Raw genomic sequence first — 9425 nt, 5'->3', positions numbered from 1 at the left:
AATGCTGAGTGCCAAGGTCTTAGTGCACTGAGGACCAGTGAGACACCACGTAAGGCGTCCTTCCCCAAAAGGCTCGTACTTCCGTAGAATTTTGAAAAATGGAGGTCAAACCCCAAGGGGGACCATCGCATGAAAGGCCGAAACGGTTGAAACTCCTTTTAGTCGCCTCTTACGACAGGCAGGAATACCTCGGGCCTATTCTTACCCTGGACCCGCAGGGGGATTTCCATAATATTGTCATCAAGAACATCGCCCTTGTATAGTCCCTCTATATACTCCCTCCACCTTTCTGCTTTCCCTTCTTTGCTTAGAACTGGGTTTCCATCTGAGCCCTTGATATTCATACAAGTGGTTCTCTTTTCTCCAAAGGTCTCTTTAATTTTCCTGTAGGCAGTATCTATCTTACCCCTAGTGAGGTAAGCCTCTACATCCTTACATTTGTCCTCTAGCCATCCCTGCTTAGCCATTTTGCACTTCCTGTCGATCTCATTTTTGATACGTTTGTATTCCTTTTTTCCTGCTTCATTTACTGCATTTTTATGTTTTCTCCTTTCATCAATTAAATTCAGTATTTCTTCTGTCACCCAAGGATTTCTACTAGCCCTCGTCTTTTTACCGACTTGATCCTCTGCTGCCTTCACCACTTCATCCCTCAAAGTTATCCATTCTTCGTCTACTGTATTTCTTTCCCCCATTCTTGTCAATTGTTCCTTTATGCTCTTCGTGAAACTCTCTACAACCTCTGGTTCTTTCAGTTTATCCAGATCCCATCTCCTCAAATTCCCACCTTTTTGCAGTTTCTTCAGTTTTAATCTACAGTTCATAACCAATAGATTGTGGTCAGAGTCCACATCTGCCCCTGGAAATGTCTTACAATTTAAAACCTGTTTCCTAAATCTCTGTCTTACCATTATATAATCTATCTGATATCTTCTAGTATCTCCAGGGTTCTTCCATGTATACAACCTTCTTTCATGATTCTTGAACCAAGTGTTAGCTATGATTAAGTTATGCTCTGCGCAAAATTCTACCAGGCGGCTTCCTCTTTCATTTCTTAGCCCCAATCCATATTCACCTACTATGTTTCCTTCTCTCCCTTTTCCTACTCTCGAATTCCAATCATCCATGACTATTAAATTTTCATCTTCCTTCACTACCTGAATAATTTCCTTTATCTCATCATACATTTCATCAATTTCTTCGTCATCTGCAGAGCTAGTTGGCATATAGACTTGTACTACTGTTGTGGGTGGGGGTTTTGTGTCTATCTTGACCACAATAATGTGTTCACTATGCTGTTTGTAGTAGCTTACCCAAACTCCTATTTTTTTATTCATTATTAAACCTACTCCTGCATTACCCCTATTTGATTTTGTATTTATAACCCTGTATTCACCTGACCAAAAATCTTGTTCCTCCTGCCACCGAACTTCGCTAATTCCCACTATATCTAACTTTAACCTATCCATTTCCCTTTTTAAATTTTCTAATCTACCTGCCCGATTAAGGGATCTGACATTCCACGCTCCGATCCGTAGAACGTCAGTTTTCTTTCTCCTGATAATGACGTCCTCCTGAGTAGTCCCTGCCCGGAGATCCGAATGGGGGACTATTTTACCGCCGGAATATTTTACCCAAGAGGACGCCATCATCATTTATCCATACAGTAGAGCCGCATGCCCTCGGGAAAAATTATGGCCGTAGTTTCCCCTTGCTTTCAGCCGTTCGCAGTACCAGCACAGCAAGGCCGTTTTGGTTAATGTTACAAGGCCAGATCAGTCAATCATCCAGACTGTTGCCCCTGCAACTACTGAAAAGGCTGCTGCCACTCTTTAGGAACCATACGTTTGTCTGGCCTCTCAACAGGTACCCTTCCGTTGTGGTTGCACCTACGGTACGGCTATCTGTGTCACTGAGGCACACAAGCTTCCCCACCAACGGCAAGGTCTATGGTTCGTGGGGGGAGTCCCTAGCCTTACACACTACTTACTCTAACTTATGCTAAGGACAACACATGCACCCATGCCCGAGGGAGGACTCGATCCTGCAACGGAGGGAGCAGTGCGAACCATGGCAAGACGCCCTTGACTGCGCAGCAGTGTAGGGGGTCAATTTGTTACTATTTTACTGTAAAATGGCGATGTATGGGGCAAATTGTCATGTACTCTCCATTGTGCAGTAACATAAGTTAGCATTATCAGCAGAAGATGCCAAACATTTTGTACTGCAAAATGAAGTTGATACACTAACTTGGAGTCACTACAATATTTGGATGACTCAAAAGTTGTTGAAAGTGGGTAGTCAACAGCGTAACAACCATCATTTTTTTACCTATATGAATGTCTTATTATTACTGTTCAGTGTGCTAGTTCATCAAAGTGTCATGTATTTTCCACTGTGAGACAGCAGTTTTCAACAAGTACACACTTTAAGCTATAAGTTAGATCAGCAACAGTGACAGTGTGTTTTGTAATATTATGGAACAAACCCTAATATTTTTTGATAAATAATATAGACAATTTTTAGTGTTTTTAAAGTGTGGTACAAAAATCGATTTAGACTCATTGCCAAGCGCAGTTTTGCCTATAACTTATGTCAGTAGCCCAAATAAGTGAACCATGTGATTTTTTAAAATGTTATAGAACAATTAAAGTATGACAGTACTGACATGTATGTTTGGTAAGCGAAACCTTTACATATTTTGATAAATAAAACAGACGATTTTATTTTGGTCCAAAGACTGAATTTTCGACCATGCTCAGTGACCTGCACTTATACTTGCATATTATGATATACAGTCCATGTGTGTTTTGTATAAAAAAATCTTTACATATTTTCATAAGTCATTTTATTTTGGTGCAATAATCGAATTTTTGAGGCACGAAATTTCCGCTCTATATGGAACCTTGTCCAGTTTTCATAGTTATACTTGTGTGTTGCAGTTTAAGCTATACAACGCATTAAAAAGCTCATTAAACTGTGCCATTTTTGGTACAGTATGGTATGTTCAAGGGTCAGAAAACGTAATGGTGGCTAAACATGCTACCAAAGATAGATCCCAGATCAAAAGTAATTGAAAAGCTAAAGTAATTGAAAAAGCTATAGTAGCCAGGTAATAACATTAATTATATTTTTCTTGGTGCATTATTTTCTTTTCTCCTGAACTGATGCTTGCTCAGTTTATACTTGCAACACAGCCTCAATTAGGTGTAGGATGAAGCGTGAACGGCTACTGCAGCATTTTATTTTCAGCCACATGTGTTTTGTACTATTATCGAAAAATTTAGACATAGAAATAGCATTGCAAACTTAATTTTAGAGCCAACAGTCGTGTTTTATGCGTCAGGTGCAAGTTACACAGTAACTGCGCTCTTCCAGTAGCTGACACATTATAATAGCTAGCACGTGTTTTGTAGACTAATAATATAGACAATTTAGACTTGGAAATAGCACTGTGACACTTAATTTGAGAGACCGTAATCATTTTTTAAGTGTCAAGTGTAAGTTATACAATAACTGCACTCTTTCAGTAACTGACACATCATTTTAACTAACATGTGTTTATAGATCAATAATACAGATGATATAAACGTGGAAACAATGTTGACATTATCATTGTTTGTGCTTAGACATTATTGATAAATACTACAAGACATGGAAGTACTGCAAGTTACACACTTTATGTATTTTTGACAGACATTTTGGATATGGAAATAACATTATCATAAACATTATGTTGCTAATGAAGCTTATGTATTTTTGAGATATATTTTAGACTTGAAATTAACATTATGACCTTTGATAGGCATATTATTTTAGCTAACATGTGCTTTGTACAGCTACAGAATAATAATACTGACAATTTAGATTGGTTGTTTGATTCGGTGAGAAGGGACTAAAGAACGAGGTCATCAGTCCCACCAAATTAGGGAAGAATGGGGAAGGAAGTTGGCTGTGCCCTTTCAAAGGAACAATTCTGGCATTTTCCTGAAGCGATTTAGGGAAATCATGAAGAATCTATATCAGTATGGCCTTAAACAGGTTTGAACCATCATCCTCCCGAATGTGAATCCAGTGTGCTAATCACTGCGCTACCTCATTTGGTGACAATTTAGATGTGTAAATATTTAATTTGGGGGTCCATTGTGCCTTACACCAAGTGAGGTGCAGTGATCGAAATATGGTCTTTGAGAAGTGTAGCTTAATCTGCAAGTTTGATCAGTGGTAGTGTCAGAAGCATTTTGATATATTATAAAGATATTTTAGATGTGAGAATATTTAACTTTAGCATTCAGTATACCCTGCACCAAGAGTAGTATAAAGATCGAACTATGCTCACTGACCACTGTGAGGTACAGGGAATAAAGATAAGGACTAGCTATTTCGTTACAATGGTTGGTAAAATACTAGGATATCATTGGCTGTTCCATTTTAATAGCCAGTATAATACTGGGCAGTGGTTGGAGGAGAAGGATAGGGATTGGAGGGGGGAGGGAGCTGGACATGGCTTAGGAAGAGGACGTGGCTTACCATTTTCTTGGACCGTGATGTAACATACAAAGAAAAATTTTGTCCCACAAATTGCTTTGCTCTACAATTTAAGACCACCAATAGCATTTAGGTAGAATACCATTACCGAGACTCTAATCTATCATTTGAGAAACAATCCTGATAGGTTAGAGGTAAGGAGACATTCGTAACGATTCGTTAAATACCAGAAACATGGGTAATAGAGGAAAAATTAAAATTTTTAAAAATACTATCACCTAATACTGAACAAGGGCCTCCCAGGCATTGGCATAAGTTTTGGTGAGATTGGTCATCTTCCATTGTAACTAAGTACGCATGAACTAGTTTCGAGTTTTCCTGCCCATGCCAAAATTTTATCCACAGTTGCTAATTTGGTCTATAGGATTATTTTGAACTTCCTATCAAGAGGGTGTGAGATGCTTCTTTACATACTTCAGTTGCCTTGTTCGGAATCCCTGTCCCTGTCAAAATTTGCGTTCCCACTATGGGGAGCAGGAATGTGGATGCAGTGACGTACTTCCACTTTTGATGTCCCTAGCACTATTAGCTCAATACAGTGTCTTGTATTAGAGAATTGCACCTGTCAATTTTGTAGGAAGGTAGTGAGACCTGCACAACTTAGTCTGGAAACGAATGTTTTGTTGATAAACTACAAAAATATGTACGGAGTCAGTCACATTGATGAAAGACCGATATTTCGAATAGAAATCATTTACTCATAAATGCTATGATCTTTATCATATGTTAGTAATGTCAGAATTCTTACTTGTAGTGATACTTCGTGATGAGTGTGTCTCACACATCTCTGGTTTGAGAATATTTTTTCACACAAGTGACTCATGATTTGGTGCCCCACCTCACTTCCCCTTTTCTCTCATACTCATCTGACCATGTTAGTTTTCGTTACTAACCCGTTCTCTGCTGAGGACGTGTATACACATCCTGCTATGCCGATCTCGAGGTGCTGTGGACGTGTATAAGCTCGCCGTTTGGACTTTCCTATTGCGCTGTGGACTTCTGCGTCCTGACCTGTTGAGTTCCCGCTGCTGTGGACGAGTTATTTACACGTCTTGCTGAATAAAAATGTTTGGTGTATTTATTATACAACGTATGTGCCTTAGTGCGTGTTATCATTCGCAAAAAACGTCGTTTCGATATCTTGTATCGTTTATGAGGTATGACTATTGTTATGACCACGTGATTCCCGATGTGCAAGGATCTGAATGAGTTCATTGCGCCCGACCGTCCGTCGGATATAAAACCCAATAATTAGTGAACGAAATGAGATATTGTTCTCCTCTCAATTTTAAATAAAATTTCGATATTCTACCCACATTTCATTCTCAGCAATTTTAGGGCTAAAATTAACCACATACAACGTTGACGCAATGCACTTTTACCTCTGCAGACTCTTAAAAACTTTGTGCAATGTTTTACTTAATTTGACGTCGCGCAGTAAATATGATGGATAGCGAAAAGAAATTCAGATCCTTATTGAGTGAAGATATCCGACTATAAGATGCGCAAACATCAATTTTTTTCATCTGATTGTTTTCGAAATATCGAATGGTAACTTTTGTGTTAGCAGAAGAGCCAACACCGTGTTACGAGTGGAGGCCGAAATTCACGCGTTTTAGCTCACGCAGGCTGGCGTGAGGAGGTAAGAACTATACTGACGTGAGGTCTGGAAATGACAAGGAATGAGAATTCAGAAAGCGGACGTAATTAGTTTGATACTTAACTTTAATCCATTAATGATGAACGTCGCTCTTGACTTACATGATTCACAATATTATCCGTTCAGAATACATACTTGAAGACAGTAATTATAGTGACTGAATATGGCGCCTTGCTAGGTCGTAGCAAATGACGTAACTGAAAGCTGTGCTAAACTGTCGTCTCTGCAAATGAGAGCGTATGTAGTCAGTGAACCGTCGCTAGCAAAGTCGGCTGTACAACTGGGGCGAGTGCTAAGGAGTCTCTCTAGACTAGACCTGCCGTGTGGCGGCGCTCGGTCTTCAATCACTGACAGTGGCGACACGCGAGTCCGACGTATACTAACGGACCGCGGCCGATTTAAAGGCTACCACCTAGCAACTGTGGCGTCTGGCGGTTACACCAGAGTAACTATTTTGTATCGGCCAGAACGCTACCTCTCAGCACGGGCATTCCAACATTTAGTGAGTAGTAGAGCCATAAAAAAAGCCACCCTCGCCATATAATGGAGAGAGAGCATGTCTGCAACAGCAAAAGGACTAATTGTGATATTTCGTGTATAGAAATATTTGGTTGTGACGCCTCTGATGCCCCTTCCACATTGGCACCTCTCTCATGATGGTGCCCCAAGTGGTGATTTGTGTTGTTTGGACTTTAAACAATGGCGGCTCCAGGGTGGGCCCAGGCTCACTTATAATTTTCTTGGCCCACCTTCTGATGTACACAAAAAAGATGGTCAAATTTCAGAATAAAAGACTAAAGCTAAAATTAAAATAAACTGTATATATTTATAGGCATCAGGTAAAGCACTCCATCAATTTGTCAAACAGATTTGTATTGTCCCGTATTATAGCTGTAAACCGAAACAAATATAGTTGAAGTGAATTTTATGAAAAAAGCTAACGTCAACCTATATATTGATGCCTACATGCTGAGCTACAAGTGAACAAACCAGTCGATCGATCTATCGAACCAACAGTTCTTCCCCAGTTTTTGTTTTCTATTGGCACGTAAGTTTTATAGTTTGCATTAATGGTGAACAATATAATCATATTTAGTATCATCATGGCGTGTGATTTGTTTATTGTAGTGAATTGTATGTGATCATAGTAACATGACAGAACAGCTTAGCATATCAGTTTTCTTGAGTCGCCAACGAAAAGTTACTAAACCAAATTAGGACATTACAATCTCTTTGTCTGTAACTGAAGAGTTTAAATTTCACGATCCAGGAAATGAAGTATATAAAAACATTTTTATGATCATGAAACAGTAGCAGAAGAATTAAAACAGTTGTAAAATGAAAATAAAATTAACGATTTATTTTCTATTCCTAGCAATAGCCCCAGCATCTGCTTGAGTTTGTGATACATCCACAAAACCTACTGATGAATCAAAACAACGTCTATTATGGCATTTTCCTTTTCACTTGTACTGAGACAAATGAAAATTCCCGCCAGGTTGGTACGAAATTCGTCCATGGCTGGAATATAGTATCATACGTGATGCTGCATTTTGTTGTATGTATCGATTTTTGCATGCCCAAACTGAAGACAGAAAAACAGAATTGGTTAGTTTTATGAGTGAGTGTTTCAGTAATTGCAAAAGAGCAACTGGGTTTAATTCTCCCTATATGCAGCATGAGAACGCCTGTGCAGCCACTGACCGAGCGCGGCGTCGCATTCCTCGGACTGCGCGCATCAGCATGTCTCCACTACGACACGAGCGGTGGGGTTGAGCTATCGGAAAATGTATTGGGAGAACCAACAATAAAGAGGAAGATAGCTAATAACAGCCACATTCTTCTACCCAGCCACGCCTTACAACCCCAACCACGACACTCGCTCTGGTCATCCTATTACAAAATGAAATTCTTAGCACCATAATCATGATCGTGCTAGAACATATCCCAGATGAAGCAAAACAAGCCCAGTATTCTGCCCTAATTGTTGATGAGTCAAAAGACTGTTCAAAAACTGAGTAACTATCAACTGTAATTGAATAATGTTTGCCAGCTGCGGTGGCTGAGCGGTTCTAGGTGCTTCAGTGCAGAACCGCGTTGGACAAACTACAGTTCTGAGTGGTTCTTGTGTAGTTGTTCAAGCTCTTTTAAGCAGGGAAGTCACACAAGCCATTTATACATGCTGTATGAACCATAAGTTGAATTTCATCATAATAGCAACATGTGGAGGGATCAAGACACAGCAGATTTTTTTTTGTATGACACTGCAGGAACTTTTATGAGTAGGGGAGCAGTGCAGAAAATGTTTATTGATGCACAAGAAAACTGAAGAGGGGAGAAATGAAATTAAAAAGTTTGTGACACTAGATGGACTTGTTACTATGGCTTATGTTTGGCTATGAATAAGACAGTTGAAGGTACCATTGTACCCCTAATACACATTCTGGCAGAAAATTCAGAACGAGATTTAGAAGCATTAGGGTTTTGTGCAAAGTTCAATTTTTATTTTCTTTTTCTTTTATGTCTGTTCTCAAGTTTTCTAGAAAAGTGCATCAGTATATGATTTCCTTCAGGGCAAAGACTGTAATATTGTTGCTGCAATCAACTTAGTAGAAGCTACAAGTGATCATTTCAACCAAATGCATAGATCAGGCTTAGGTTTCACTTGTGTATGGAAAGAGATGGAGATATGGCAACAAAACTAGGTGCTGATATTCCCAAAGACTCTGCTTTTCTTGGTAGAATTCGAAAGCTGCCAAAACATCGTGATTAATAGGTTTGTGATTTGCTGAATAAAGACAGTCTGGAACCTGTATAACCAACTGGTTTCAAATATTTAGTATATGATAAAGTTTTATATATAATAGACAATGAACTTGAGAGATATTTTATCTCAAACTCCAGAATAGTTAAATAAATCACTTGGAAATTATTTGACAACATACTCAGGCAAGATGGCGTCTAGTGTGGTTGTTCATAGTGATCAAGCGAAAAAAAGTTACAGTTTTGTCGTAAAAAATGCAAATTATGGGAAGTGTGACAGTGAAATAGCGAAATATTGAGATCCTTTTGTAGCAGTAATGGTACAGGTACGAATGTTATGACGTTACATAGCAGCACATTAAAAGTGTTTCAGTTGAAGTGAATCTGTATTAATTCTCTTTCCCATGTACTTGACATTAATGTTGCCAAGATTGATAGTTAGTTACGTGTTATA

Source organism: Schistocerca americana, chromosome X, assembly GCF_021461395.2.
Source record: "Schistocerca americana isolate TAMUIC-IGC-003095 chromosome X, iqSchAmer2.1, whole genome shotgun sequence".
Taxonomy (NCBI): Eukaryota; Metazoa; Arthropoda; class Insecta; order Orthoptera; family Acrididae; genus Schistocerca; species Schistocerca americana.
Note: the sequence above shows the minus strand (reverse complement) of the source record.